At 36.5% G+C, this 16,433-nt stretch overlaps 1 protein-coding gene across 2 annotated transcripts in view; it reads left to right on the forward strand.

The window, feature by feature from the left end:
- LOC112050048 (uncharacterized) overlaps positions 1 to 16,433 on the forward strand; it is a 220,098-nt gene that overhangs the window by 92,817 nt on the left and 110,848 nt on the right. The gene's annotated exons all lie outside the window — the stretch shown is intronic.

Below are 16,433 nucleotides of genomic sequence, written 5' to 3' on the forward strand. Positions count from 1 at the left end.
ACAATCAATTAATTCCCCGTGCGGGGAAATTTCGAGTAATCGTAACGTAATATTGATATGCGAATTTGTAGGAGAGTTTCACTGATGATTTTCTAAAGAAACTTCGAGTGTTATAAGATTGTTCAATTTCGATTTTGCAATTGAGGATTCTCGTATTAAACGCTTTCACATGTTTTCTTAAGTTTTAACGCACGCAGTTTTATTTTTGACTAACAGACGCCCGCGACTTCATACGCGTGGATTTCAGTTTTTAACAAATCCCGCGGGAACTGTCGCGAATTTTTATTAGAATTTTTAAAGGGGAACAATTCTGTCATACATGATTTTTGCGAAACTTTAACCGTTGACGCAGCGTAAGATCTCAATAGGAAAAATCCCCCGATTGTGAAACATTCTTTATTGGTGCTCCGCTCCTATTGGTTTTAGCGTGATAATATATATCATATAGCCTTACTCGATAAATGGGCTATCTAACACTGAAAGAATTTTTGAAATCGGACCAGTAGTTCCTGAGATTAGCACGTTCAAGCAATCAAACAAACTCTTCAGTTTAAAATATAAGTAAAGATGTCTGCTTGAGATGGGGTTAGTAGATGAGTTGTTGCCTACACTTTTTCTTATGTATTTAAGTTTAGTAGGTATATTATGGAACTAAGTTTCGCTCTTTCGTTTTTTTGTAGGAAATGTGTTCTACCGCTAGAAAACTGTTATTTGGAATACAGATTTACCTATTTTAAAATTTTATCAACAGGTTTTGAATTGACTTACTTTAAGGGACGAAATGGGAGTGTACTGCTAAGTAGTGTAATTATTTTAGGAAGTCTTTATTGTTCGATGGTAGAACCTAATAGGATGGAGAAAATGCGATAAAGTTTTTAAAGGTAACTTTAAAAATGGTTCAGGATTTTTGTATTTTCAGATATTATGGCAAGAAAATGAAACTTTGTCAGGGAGTATGAGTTTATCAATAACTTGTAACTTCAAATGTGGTTATTTGCTGTCTACATTATAGAGATTAAACGATTAGAATAAGGCTATTTTAGAATTTTACACTTTGGATCGTGCTAGCAAGAACTAGCTTATGACTAAGGGCCCATATGAATGAAACCGTATGGGTTCGAAACTAGTCGGGTGCTCCTATGTTTACACGTGAGTATTAGCCGTGTTTTATAATAAATTAAAATAGATTAATAGAATAAGACAATCTAAAAAACTGAATTTCTCTCGGACATACTAGCACGTTCTCTAGCAGTCTGTCTACAAGGCATAAAATATATTTCATAGTAGCTCTCAAGTAAGTCAAGTTCATAATAATTGTCGTTCAATGTCAGTGCTGGGACGCGTCTGCGGGGGGCCGCACTTTCCCAGGCTCGCAGCTGCGGCCGAGGGGGGCCTGACGTCACTATTGAGGATTTCCTCTATATTAAAGCAACACGCGGTGGTAAAAAACGACTACAATATGGAAACTAGATGTTTTACAACTATTGTAAATGTTTTCTATAGTACTGAAGTATGTGAACGGCTAAGGCACTAATATATTTTTTTTCTTTGGAGGTGGCTACACCAGACTATAGGATTTACTAATTTTAAAAGGCGAAAGTGTGTGTGTGTGTGTGAAAGTACGTATTTAGAAGTGTATGTGTAAGTGTGTATGGTTATTTTTTTTTTTTGAGCTGCGGGTTCCGAAGCAATTAGGCCGAAATTTGGAATGGAAATAGATTTTACTCTGGATTAATACATAGGCTACTTTTCATCCAAATCTCGCGGCAACCATTCAAAATCCATGGTTGCCGTAAGATTTGTGAAAAACTGAATTCCACGCAGACGAAGTCGCGGGCGTCTGCTAGTGATTAATATTTGTGAACAAATACAAAGGCTACAATCTGTTACCACCGCTTTAATGGTATGTTTTTTTTAAGTTTTAATGTTTTAAGGTACTATATTGAAATTATTTACTTAGTCGAGGTTACTATACCTTTTTTGAGTTCCATAGTAATAAAGGTGCTTGGAGTCCATCGGATCAGCTTCCACCTTAACACATAGGAAGTAATACTATAAGAAATTGTAATGTTATTATAAATTGTAAATTACAATACTGTATGTTTTTTTTTTTTAAAAAAAGAGCAACTGTTTCTTGCTGGTTCTTCTTAGCAGAACCTGCCTTCCGAACCGGTGGTAGAATCTTTACAACTGAGTCAACAGAATATTGAATCTAAATTTATTAATTTACAAGTCGTTTTGTAATAATTAATGCATGTAAATGATTTGTAATATTGGATAGAAGCAGGCGTTACTTTGCGGAAGTTCATCATGATTATATAATGATTTATTTATTTTGCTATCATCCGCGAAAAGTCGACGAACCCATGCGACACCGTCACCCAGGTCCGACAAAATACTGAAATGTTGACTCTACAACGTGCAATTTCAAAGTCATTGACTTTGCAGTTGTACGTTGTAGAGCATCTCCTGAGGATGCTCCGGTTTCGGGGTGAAACGTACGTAGAGAGTATTTTGTCGGACCTGGGTGACGTTGCAAAATAAATAAATCATTATATAATCAAGGTTTGTTTTTTTATTTTGTATAAGCAAGCGCTTAGCTGCAATCACGCCTGATGGTAAGCAGTGATGCAGCCTATGGTGGAACGCGCTTGCCTAGAAGATGCCTATTCACTCTTGACTTGAAGGTACCCATGTTGTAATAATAACGTTATTATTTTTGTATCACATGATCAAAATTTAATGTAATTCTCTCAAACGATTTCACTTGATATCGTACTTCACGTACCTACATAAACTCTTAAAACTTACTTTCTCCAGTGAAAGATCCAATCATAGAAATCGATTTATGTGTGTCACGCTTACTTATTATTGTTTTGATTGTTTGTCTGTCTACTGGCATGACTATCTTTATTGCATTCATAGATTTTTAGAGTCATTGCATAAATTGGTTTTTGAATGCCGTAGTAGTTTCTATGGCGTATATCATTTACTAGCTGTTATCCACGAAAACAAACATTGTAATTTTTCAGGAATAAAAAGCAGCCTGTGTTAATCCAGGCTATAATCTACCTCAGTTCCAAATTTCAGATAATTTGGTTCAGTAATCACGACGTGAATGTGTAACAAATATTCACACTTTCATAATCTTAACGCAACCCACCACTTAAAACAAAATAAATACACTATAGGTACGACATCACACTTCGTTATCAACCCATATTCGGCTCACTGCTGAGCTCGAGTATCCTCTCAGAATGAGAGGGCAGACTTCACACACGGAGAGAATTAAGAAAATTCTCTGGTATGCAGGTTTTCTCACTATGTTTTCCCTTCACCGTTTAAAACACGTGATAATTAATTCCTTAAATTGTTAAAAGTAATTTAAAACGTAATATTAGAAAAACTATTCTCTTATCACCATCTAATTCGATTAGCTTACATTTTACTAAGTTATATACTTCCAAATATCACCTGCTCCAGCTTATTATCCAGGGAAAGATAAAAGGGAAACGAAGGCCTGGTCGTAGACGTACATCTTGGCTCAAGAACTTGCGCCAATCTATACTAATATAATAAAGCTGAAGAGTTTGTTTGTTTGTTTGTTTGTTTGTTTGATTGATTGATTGAACGCGCTAATCTCAGGAACTACTGGTCCGATTTGAAAAATTCTTTCAGTGTTAGATAGCCCATTTATCGAGGAAGGCTATATATTATCTCGGTATTCCCACGGGAACGGGAACCACGCGGGTGAAACCGCGCGGCATCAGCTAGTGGTTTAATATGAGTACCAGATCACTCTTTCGGGCAGCAGTGAACAAAGTTAAATTAGCCTTAATGATTGCTGACCTCCGATAGAAGATGGCACTATAAGAAGAAGAAGATATACTTTATATCTAGTTTCATACTCATATATCAACTATTATAAAACCACGGTCCTGTTCTGTTTCCTTTGTGAGCTACTTTTTGTTGTATTTCATTACGGTCGCTATATTACGGTAAAACATAAATAAAAACCGATGTGTTGTACGTTGATCTCATTGCAATTGTAATTGAAGCATCGGTACGAGCATTCACACAGCAAATAGGTACTAAACCGACCACTATGTTTGGTTCGTCTATTTGTGGAGTGTACACTCACTGCTGGACTAAGCGAAATCACAACTGAAATCGTTTTGTTATTAGTACTCTTATTTGGTGTACCTGTACTAATTTAAAGTACTAGATGACGCCGCGCGGTTTCACCCGCGTGGTTTCCGTTCCCGTAGGTATATGGAAATAATATATAGCCTTCCTCGATAAATGGGCTTGTAAGGTCCCTTGTCCTTACCGTAATAGCAGTAAGTCACCGTCTCACCACTACACTATAATGGCCAGCTGCACACGTCCGCCTCCTCTCGATGCCAGCCATAGACTGCCCGCTCTCGCCCACTACCGGTGTATATAAACACGAACACTACCCCACTACCGGTGTATATATACACGAACACTACATCCCTTCCTATTTAACAAATTTAATTATTGTTATATTTCCTTTACTCCTACCATACTCTCCACCTATTGATTTCCAACCACATGTGGTTCAGGATTAAAGTTGTCGAAAGTATCTTCCACTTTCTTCCAATACTCTCCCTCTTTTTTTTCCTTTCCAAAATTTTTAACTCGATTTCCATATAATGAAATTCCGAAGCTTTTAACCTATTCCCAATCTAATGGAATTCCAAAGCCAATTCCAATCTAATGGAATTCCGAAGTTTTATTTTCAACTTAATGAAATTCCGAAACCTTTAACCTAATTCCAATCTAATGGAATTCTGAAGCCAATTCCAATTTAATGGAATTCTAAAGCTAATTCCAATCTAATGGAATTCCTAAGTTTTATTAACACAATTTCAATTTAATGGAATTCCGAAACTAATTCCAATCTAATGTAATTCCAAAGTTGTATTAACCCAATTTCAATTAAATTAAATTCCGAAGCCTTTAACCTAATACCAATCTAATGGAATTCCGAAGTTTTATTAACCCAATTTCAATTTAATGGAATTCCGAAGCTAATTCCAATCTAATTGGATTCCGAAGTTTTATTAACCCAATTTCAATTTAATGGAATTTCGAAGCTAATTTCAATCTAATATAATTCCAAAGTTGTATTAACCCAATTTCAATTAAATTAAATTCCGAAGAAATTTCAATTCAATGGAGTTCCGAAGGTTTTAATCCAATTCCAATTTAATGGAATTCCGTAGCTTTTAACCCAATTTCAATTTAATGAAATTCCGAAGTTCCAAATACATTTTTCTTCTTCCGATTCCTTCTTCTTTTGGCCAGACTTGACTTTTGGACTGAACTGGCAAATCAGTTAACTGTGTGATCATTGGGCAGAGAACTGCCTACTGCAAAATAGATAAATCGCATACGTCTGGAGTTCATCTTGCCCATTGTAATCCAGTGCCACAGCATGTACCAGAGCCACTGCGAACAACACGGTCCTCCGCGCTCTGCATAAACTTCTGCAGCATTGCCTTCATGAGCACTCGCCTGCATGAGCATGCGTCTGCATGAGCACGCACCATCACACATGTTTATTTGCAACTTAATAAAATTAATTACGCCATCACCGCCTTAAATAGTCTGTTGAGCATTATGAGACATCGCTAAGATAGCGATTTTCGCATAACGGAACGTAACTATCAACCAGGCTTAAGTTACAATTTCAGTATGTTTACTAACATCACAAAATAAGAACATCCTTTTGTTTGGTTTTAGAGATGTCCGTACCACATAGTTCCAGTTAAGGCAAAAGCTGTGTAGGAACTCAACTTTTTTAATCCAGATGACAGTTTTATACTTTAAGAGTTCCTTATTGAAATTCAATATAGTTTTGTTGCAAACGTGTGTGGTAGACTGTTGAAAGTTACTTTATTTGTATTGCTGACGTTTCCAAGTTCACCGAGAGTTCACACAGCTTATTATGCTAAAATAAATTGTACACTGGTATAATCTGTATTTGTGCAATCGCTATTTTATAGCTTTATTAGTAAGTCACTCTCAAACATTGTAAGAACCTTTTGTTTTTACTAATTTCCGTATTACAGATGACACTCGTAAGAAAGTCTGTAAGCATCGTAGGATCGACCACTAATTGAACCCCCTGCTCCACAAGTGACACTAATGCAGTCAGATTTATCAATACACTGGACGGCACTTCTAATACTATTACTTTGGAAGCAATGATGACAGAGAACTCAACAGTTCCTCTCTCTCTTTCTTTTTTTTTTTTTTTTACATAGCGGTCTTACATTTTGACATTTTGTGCAGAAGACAACATATAAAGCAAATCTGATGATATTTCGAACATTCGTTTGGTTGAACCTGTCACAAGTGTCAGTTTTCATTAATCAAGTATTATTAAGTACCCGTCAAAAGCTGTCACAATAATTGACAGATAATTCTAACCTTGCCGCAATGCTCTTACTTTGTTATATATTTAATTGTACCAAATAGTTTTGTAAAATTGAAACTTACGCTGACCCGCTCATTCGTTGTTAGTCTCAATGTTGTTTGACTTCAAACCAATGGCTATTGTTTCTCATTCTAATATATATATATATATATATATAGGACTGTTCTCCCTGCCATTCACAGTCCACTGCTAACACCTGCTAAACTCAATCATGCACCTATACATAGTTAAATTGCGTCAAAACTTAAACTTAACTGCGCTAGGTCTTGATGAAAGTATTTCCACCAACCTACATTGCAAAATGACTAATCAATAATTATAGCTTGTTGTAATCCGACCAAATGATGATCCTGTGCAATTTCACTTCACAACGCATTGCGAGCACCATCATAAAAACTCTTTGAAAATAAGAAAACTAAATTTCATCAAGATCTGCTTGATCAATTAAGAATTCTATCAAATACACCATAACACACACATAAGGGTGTAACGACAACAAATTTCAATTCAACGTTCAACAACAAATCTTTAATCGAATGATACTAAATAACTCAAATGTAAAACAACTACAACTTTTAGCGACTCCCTCAATGTCGCTCACATAACACGCCGCCTGACTTCGGATGTTCCTTGGCTATTTATAACTTCAAACTAACACAGTGATTTAGTATTAATACCCTAATACAATGACAAATAATTATTATTTGAGTGTCACCTGCACGATGACAGAACAATTCTGCACCACCTCACCATCGAACAGCAACTCTTAGTGACATCTCCATGTCCACATTCGTTCAGAATGGTCTCTTACTATGAGATCCTTTACACCATTTTGCGTTCACAACACTTAACCACCTTAACCACAAGTTGAACGTCCCCTTCTATCACAGCATAGCCCATGTCATGCTCAGGACCAACACCAACGACGCAGTGGAGTGACCCCTTTGACCACGACACAACTACAACAACCTCACAATACTCCCCATACCAACATTTTATTAAATCACTAGCTTTGCTCAACCTAAATCCCAATTAAATCTCTCGATTATTCTTATCTTTCACTAGTAAAACTTACACAACCTTTTGTCATCAAATCTCCTTCTTATCTCAAAGATCGATGTACGAGTAGGTTATATACATTATTTATTTATTTTATTTATTTATAATATTATTATTATTTGAAATATTTAATTTAATATTTTCCACACCATCGTCACACTTACATACATACTTACATACCAACACTACATATCCATTTACACGCCGCACCCACAATATTTTGTTATCACACTTCACACGATAGATTCAATTCACGCACAAACCCGTGCGCAAATTGCAGTATGCCAATGTTTATCGACGCGGGCGACTTATGCGCTTGACACAGAACACCAAGCTGTATCAACAGACGAAGACGAAAGCATTGTTATTGTCATGTTGGTTGTAATTAAATAGTTATTAGACTTGCCCCCGCGTTTTATTTCATATTACGCCAACTCCTGCACTATTCGCAATATAATTAAACTCCTTATAAGTTTAGCTTAGTCTTGCCAATATTATATATGTGAAGGTCTCAGTGGCATGGGTATGCCATACTTTAATGACTATATGAAGTGCACGCTACTGGGAAGTTTGGTTATCCATTGGATATTTTTGATGTATTTAACATCACACAATGTAACTTGGGTAATACTTCCCAAGAGTATTTATTATTTATAAACATTAAAATTATGTAAAACATCGTAAAAGTTACATTTGACCATTTAACGTTTATAACTTCTATCCCTTTTCAAATTATACAAACCATCAACCATGGTTTTAGTTTTAGATCACGTTTGTAATGTATTAGCTGAAATGTTATGAGGGTAAACATAAAACATTAATAAATCAATCGGAGATTGACCGCCGTTAAATGGCACAACCGACTCCTTATTTTATTAATTTTACTACTTTTCAGTATCTATAGCAATTTACCTAATCACTAATTTGTTCACTCAATTAATTACTTTCACTTAATTGTGTACTGTAGCACCGTATTGCTATCGCTGTAATACTGGACTCTTAACACCACCATTAAATAACGTTGAAACTCACGAATACCGCCTTCCTCATTATAAAACGTTGAGACAAGGCTATCGCTTATTCAAACGCTAATTCACACTAGAACTAATAGTAGTTCTAGTGTGAATTAGCGTTTGAATAAGCGATAGCCTTACATACATTACGTATTTACTAAATGACGTATACAGGAATTTAAATTTATTTATCGTCACATCAAGTATTACCCTCAAAATTAAAGTTTAATGGGTATCGATATTCGTTGCAGGTATCACATTGTACAAACTTTATGATAAACATCGGGTATGGCCCTATGGCCATACCCGATGTTTATCATAAAGTCATTTATTAAATACGTCATTTAGTAAATACGTAATGTATGTAAGACCGTCACTCCAACTGGCAAACAACACAACAACTTTTGTCTTACCGTACTGGCCGTACCAGCTCAGGTATAGTGAACTTGACAGTCTAGCAGGCAAATCGGCAAGGCGTACTCCACAAAACGGAATATGTCTATTCCAGCTATCGCTGCGGGATACTGTCCCGGCTTACGGATCGCTCGACTCAACGAAGGTAACCAAATTTAGCTATTTGGCTTATCACTTGCCCACTTAACGAAATTGCCACGCTACGACGTGTCTATCACTTGTACACTCATAAAATGCCATGTCATTTGATTATCTATCATCACACAATGTCTTGATAAACCCCATTAAATTTATTCAACAGTATTAAAAGTTCTGTCCTTTTCAAAAATAAAACTGACTAACCGCATTGCTGTATTCATTTTACTTTTTTTACTTATTCTCTTTCTTTTTTTTTCTTTTTAGTCGCTGTAACCTAGACCATAGTCTACACAGCGACTTAGTTTAAGCTCAATCGCTGCAAACCAGACCGGCAGGCAAGAACCGGGTCCGTAGTCTGGGCAAGCGATTTTGCCAATTACCAAGTAACAGAACACAACAATTTACGGATAATAATTATAACTACTTACAGTTTTTTTTTTTTTTTTTTTTTTTCACCTCGTCGCCATTTGTAAGGTCCCTTGTCCTACGAACCACGAACGAGAGTCCACGAACACTACAGGGCTATTTAACACTGAAAGAATTTTTCAAATCGGACCTGTAGTGCCTGAGATTAGCGCGTTCAATCAATCAAACAAAGAAACAAACTCTTTATAATATTAGTATAGATTTAAGCTGTGTCGCAATAGCTATATGCAGGGCCGGACCGTCCATACGGCGAACGGAGCGGTCGCTCCAGGCGCCAAATCCTAGGGGGCGCCGAAATGGTAAAGACAAGATCGAAAAGAAAATTATTTCTTTTCGATCTTGTCCTACCTTCTGATCAGTTCGAAGGCGGTACCAAGTTAGTGCTGTGTTAATTAAAGCCGTATCTGAAAGAAGTGTCTGAAAATCCAGTTAAAATCTTTATGATTTAAACGGCTTCAATCGAATCGAAATCGAACGGTCGAATTGAGAAACCTCCTCCTTTTTTTGAAGTCGGTTAAAAATGTATGACATTCCGATATACGTTAGGCTACGAACTTTTCAAACGTCCGTATTATATTATGTCAGGAGTAAACAGGAAAGGCGCCATAATTGGATCTCGCTCCATTCTAAAATTTACCTCGGGCCGGCGCTGGCTATATGGTTAAAGAGCCTGTTTAAAATCCAACAGTCTTGGCTTCGGGGAACTTTTTTCGTACCTATTCCTAACACAAACTTTAACAGGGCTTATCATCATCATCATCGTTATCAGCCGATGGACGTCCACAGTTGGACATAGGCCTCTTGCATGGACTTCCAAACACAACGGTTTCGAGCCGCCAGCATCCACCGGCTCCCTGCAACCCACTTGATCCCCAGTCCATCTAGTGGGGGTCGACCAACATTGCGCTTTCCGGTGCGGCTTGCGGGGTCGCCTCTTCAGCACCATGGGACCCCATCATCCATCGGCTCTTGGATTTATGTGGCCTGCCCAGCCCATTGCTACTTCAACTTCGCGACTCGCTTAGCTATCTAAGTAACTTTGGCGCGTCTGCGGATCTCCTCATTTCTGAATCTATCACGCAGAGAAACTCCAAGAATAACGCCCGCTGAGTGACTTTGAGCCTTCTAATAAGACTATAATTAGCGATCTAAGGAATAGGGAATATTAGTCCTGAATAAAAATATTGCATACTAGTACTCGTCACGCGGTTTCATCCGCGTAGTTCTCGTTTCCGTTGAATTACGGAGATAAAATATAGCCTTATTATCAGAGATAGTGTAGAATTCTAATGGTGAAAGAAATTTTCATATCAGTCCAGTAGTTTCTGAGCCTATTCAATGCAAATAAACTAACATACAATCAAATCTGTCCTATTTATAATATTAGTAAAGATAATTATATTCAAATAAATAAAAAAGTAAAGAAAGGCGTTACTCAACATCGAATCACATACCAGTCTGAGCTCTTTAATGATCGAAAAACAAGGCTTTAAACTAATACTAAGATATATAAAATGATAAAAGAAGGAATTCATTAAATGATCAGTTGGCCATTCCACATTTCCACATTGTATAAAAAAAAAACAATTAATTTATTTACAGAAAACATATATAGAAATATTGTGATGGCTGTAAATAAATTAATTGGATGTTATTTAACCCTATATTATGTTACCCACTAGAGATTATATCTATGAGTGCCAATAGCCCAAAACACAAACTTTCGCATTTACAATCTTAGGTTTATTATTGGTGATTAATATCAATTTTGTGCTGATATTTTATTATAAGTTACTACCACTAATTTTATTTTAATTCAAAAATAAAGTTGGTCATAATTACGAGTATACGAACTATTCTCTGTATTTTACCTTTGATAAACTTTACCTATTGTTCTACCATCAAATGAAGCGTAAATAACTAAATAGATGCGTGTAATTAACATATATTCTGATGTATAAACATGAGAGAGCATTCGTTTAATTGTGTAGATTCATTGCACAACATTAGCTTACATTGCTCCTATTTATACTTGTTTAACGTTAAATTTGAGGTCGGTAAGTCCATAACTCGGATGAATAACAATTAAATTGGCTAATCCAATGCTGTTTGTATTTGTGTTTCATTAATATGATAAAATAATCATGGACGAAAGCGATATGTGATAGCCCAGTGGATATGACCTCTGCCTCCGATTCCGGAGGGTGTGGGTTCGAATCTGGTCCGGGGCATGTACCTCCAACTTTTTAGTTGTGTGCATTTAAAAAAAAAAAAAAAATCACGTATCTTAAACGGTGAATGAAAACATCGTGAGGGATCCTGCATACCTAAGAATGTTCTTAATTCTCTGCGTGTGTGAAGTCTGCGAATCCGCATTGGGCTAGCGTGGTGGACTATTTTCCTAACCCCTCTCATTCTGAGAGAAGACTCGAGCTCAGCGGTGAGCTGATAACGAACGAATCATGGACGTTATTACAGAGTAATCTTACTTATTTAATACTAGCCGACGCGTCGTGGTTTCACTCACGTAGTTCCAATTACCGTAAGAATACGTGGATTAAATAAAGACTATGACACTCACAAATAACATGGCTTTCTAGTGGTAGAATAAATTTTCAGGTTACAAGTTAGCCTTGACTACAATCTCACCTGATGGTAAGTGATGATACAATCTAAGGTGGAAGCGGGTTAATTTGTTCGGAGGAGGATGAAAATCCACACCCATTTCGGTTTCTACACGGCATCGTACCGGAACGCTAAATCGCTTGGCGGCACGTCTTTGCCGGTAGGGTGGTAACTAGCCACGGCTAAAGCGTCCAACCAGCCAGACTTGGACCAATTAAGAAAACCTCAATCGGTCCAGCCGTTGATCGAAGGACCTCCATCTTGTAAAATTCACCGCGCATACTATTGCACCACGGAGGATGAAAACCCGAAGTTTGTATCGCCAACGCTTCGAAAACTAGAAAAATGAATGGGAAAGACATAGATATTTCTAGTTTTCGAAGCACTTGCGATCGTAGAAAGAGAATTGTCGTGCCACTTGGCTACGGGGCTGGTTGGAAAAACATAAAAATGTTAAATCTCCTAATGGAAATAGGGTGATAAAACTAATTCTGAATTCAGACTATTGTCCTATCCACTACTTATATAATATGTCCGTCTGTACAAAGCAAATTATATTAAGCCAAGCATATTATATTCGCGTTGCAGTGGCTTTTGATGTTTTTCAAAAAGAATGTCTAACTAATTTCTGTAAAAACTAACCTTTTAGATAAAACGAAAACAAGTTTATTTTTATTATAAAGAGCAAGTCTGGCTTATAAATCCACAAAGCTACGGCCACAAAGCGTCGCATAATACGAAAAATAAGTAGACATTTTGTCGTAATGTGCACAAATATACAGAGGAATAAAACGCTCTATTGCCACAATAGGCTCAAACTCGAGATGTCTTCGCGATATCTATTCTTTGCCGGATTCTGACGAAGCGGAATGACAGCTCTTGGCTGTAACATTGAGAATGCTCGAAACATCCATGAGATTGCTGTCGCGTTTCAAGAGCCCTAGAGATATAGATGCGGCTAGGGGTGCTACTTTAAAAGATAAGGGCAGATTTCGCACGTAAAAATAAAAAAAAATATCCAAGTGAGGAACATTGTGTTTGTGGTCACACTCTTCCGTTACGGTTTGACCGATTTTAAATAATTTATTTTTTACTCGACTGCGGCGAAGCCAAAAGGAAAGGTGCGACGACGGTTCTCATCATCATCATCATCATTATCAACCCATATTCGGCTCACTGCTGAGCTCGAGTCTCCTCTCAGAATGAGAGAGGTTAGGCCAATAGTCCACCACGCTGGCCCAATGCGGATTGGCAGACTTCACACACGCAGAGAATTAAGAAAATTCTCTGGTATGCAGGTTTCCTCACGATGTTTTCCTTCACCGTTTGAGACACGTGATATTTAATTTCTTAAAATGCACACTACTGAAAAGTTGGAGGTGCATGCCCGGACCGGATTCGAACCCACACCCTCCGGAATCGGAGGCAGAGGTCATATCCACTGGGCTATCACGGCACCTTGACCATTTTAGTAGGTACCTATGAATTTCTTGATTTCTATCTGAAATATTTTCGTGTTTCGTCCTTTTTAGGTCACTTTTTTACGTAGTTGGGTTATAGGTGTTGAACTTTTCGTATAAATGCTATTATGCCTATTTATAGGTCGTATGAAATATTTACCGAGTCCACCCTCTTTTTTATCGTGACTTTTGCCTGGTAAAACACTGGAAGAAAAGACGATTTATTTAGTCACTATTCCTAGTAGTGTCAAGTTATTTACTTCAATAACTGATTCCTTTTGAAGGCGGATTATTATTATTGATATACCAACTCGTAGTTAAACTTTACTCTCAAATGAAATGTTTAATTGAGCATATAAACATGCTAAATTAACCAATATTGTTTCGTTGATGTTTACGTAGGTAAGGACTTAGACAGTTTATGGGAGGTATTATCATATTGACATTCAATCAACTATCATCAGAATGTTTCATAATTAAGTTTCTGGAAGGTTCAAACCGCAAACAAAGGTTATAGGGAAATTCTCGTCGGCGTACATATATTTTATGTGGTATTCTGTTTTAGGAGACTATATTAGTATTCTAAAACAGAACCGAACGAACCTACAGTTCGTGCGCTGTAGGGTGGTGCGGGTGACACTTCGTTTCACTTTTGAAAGCTCTCTAAGGGCGTCTCCTATGAGACTCGGGCCTCGGCTCAGAGGGTCATTCGGGAGGGTTTAACCGTGACCTGAGTGATATGATACTACGTATTCTTAACGTTATAAGGCAACTGTCACCCGCAACATGCTACAGCGCACGAACTGTAAAATCAGATAAAATAAAATAGTATTCTGAAGTTGGAACTTTTTATCTTACTTTATGAAAAATTATGCGTCATCGACCCTACGTACAAAGTAACGCACTTGATCTTGCATAATATACATAATTAATTAAATGAAGAGTCTCGAATACAAAGTATAATTAACATATTCTTTAAAATTATAATGTTTTATTTTGATTTTAAATATTCGACTTATAAATATAAAGTAATATATCTTTAATAGACTTCAACTAGATTCAAGAGCTTTTAACTTTTTATAAATGTTAACTTTTGCTCCTCAGAACAACGAAAGCTTGCACTACTATTTAATATTAACTTAAATTTCTTTATACCAAACACTTTCGCTTCTATGTGTGTTAATCTATAAATAAGAGTAAGCTGCGGTCTACTGAATCAGATTAGCTCTGAAAATTTAATCACACTAATATTATAAAGGCGAAAGTTTGTGTGTAAGTGTGTATGTTTGTTCCTCCTTTGCGCTGCGGCTACTGAAGCGATTTTGATTAGAAATAGATTTTACTCTGGATTAACACATAGGCTACTTTACTTTTCACCCCGGAAAAATCCATGGTTCCAGCGGGATTTGTAAAAAACTGAATTCCATGTGAACGAAGTTGCGGGCGTCCGCTAGTATTTATATAATTAGGGTTATTTATAGTTAGGGGTACAAAATTGTAACTAAAATGGGCTATCTCTAGTCCTTTTCATGCTCTACTAGTCTTCTAAATATTTTGATTTATACTTTAGAGCGACTTTTAGTGATTTTAACATGGATTTTATTTTAGTTGAGTTAAACAAAATTTGTAAGGACTTATAAATAGAAAAATACAGTTTGAAGTTATTTGGCGTTTTTGGTGATAAATATGAAATAGATTTATGAAATCTGGTAAAAATCGAACACAATCGAGCATAACTCACTCTACAGAGATAGTACGTGGGTAATATAATTGTAATAAATATTCCCTCAGTGTTACTCGATCGTGGGTATACTGAAATGTAAGTCGAAGCTTGGCGAGCCGCCAGGAGGTTCCTGGCGCGCAGTCAGGACATTTTGATACCACTCGCTCTATCTACCGGCGAATCTACTTCAATTAAATCGATTTTCATGGATTTTCGCGGAAGCTTTTCGTTTGAAGTGAAATTTAGTTGCGCTTTTAAGATCGGATTCTGTGCACAGTTCTTGATAGAGGAAGCGTCTGTTGGTGCCAAATATTAACTTAATTCATAATCCATCAATCAAAAATCTTGATATATTGTATTTGACTAGTACTTTTACTTGGGATTTTTTTCTATTTTGATCGTTTGGAGTTAACTCTCAAAACTATGCTACGGGTAAATGTGTTAAAAACCTTAGGATTCAGGATAAATAGAAATCAATGGAATGGAATTAAAAAAATATGTCTAAAGTATCAGTTTAGTTTTGTGTGAAACTCTATTTGTACACACCTAATTTGTTTATTTAAAACACCTGCAGAAACCTTACATAGTGGACACTCGCGACTTCGTCCGCCCTTAGACCTCTTTAATTCAGCCCTATCGCAAAATCCGTTCTAAGTGGATGCCTACTAACTATAAACTACCTCCCTGCCAAATTTCAGCTTTGTACATCATATGGTTTTCGAGATTTCGTGATGTATGACCTTTTGCATTTATATGTTAACATGTAAATAATATAGTAAATACTTGAATAGGAAGAGAATACTAATTGAAGCTTTGCTTATAAATCAGTATTAATTAAATGAGTGCTTTGTTATTAGCTTTTGTGCTTAATGTATAAGAACATCAAACGAAGCAATAAAAATATTTCTCAAGGAACATTTCTATAAACAAAACGGCTATTTTCATTGTTTGTATGTAGAGCAAAGTGGAATCGCTAAGCGGGTCTCCATTAGTTTTTATTGAGAGTTAGCGACCGACTCGAAGACTTGCCGACTTGTACTTTGAAACAATGTTCTCGTAACCAGCCCCCGGGAAACTTTGTTTTTGAAAATTTCATATAATCACTAAGC

The sequence above is a fragment of the Bicyclus anynana genome, chromosome 3, assembly GCF_947172395.1.
Source record: "Bicyclus anynana chromosome 3, ilBicAnyn1.1, whole genome shotgun sequence".
Classification (NCBI taxonomy): domain Eukaryota; kingdom Metazoa; phylum Arthropoda; class Insecta; order Lepidoptera; family Nymphalidae; genus Bicyclus; species Bicyclus anynana.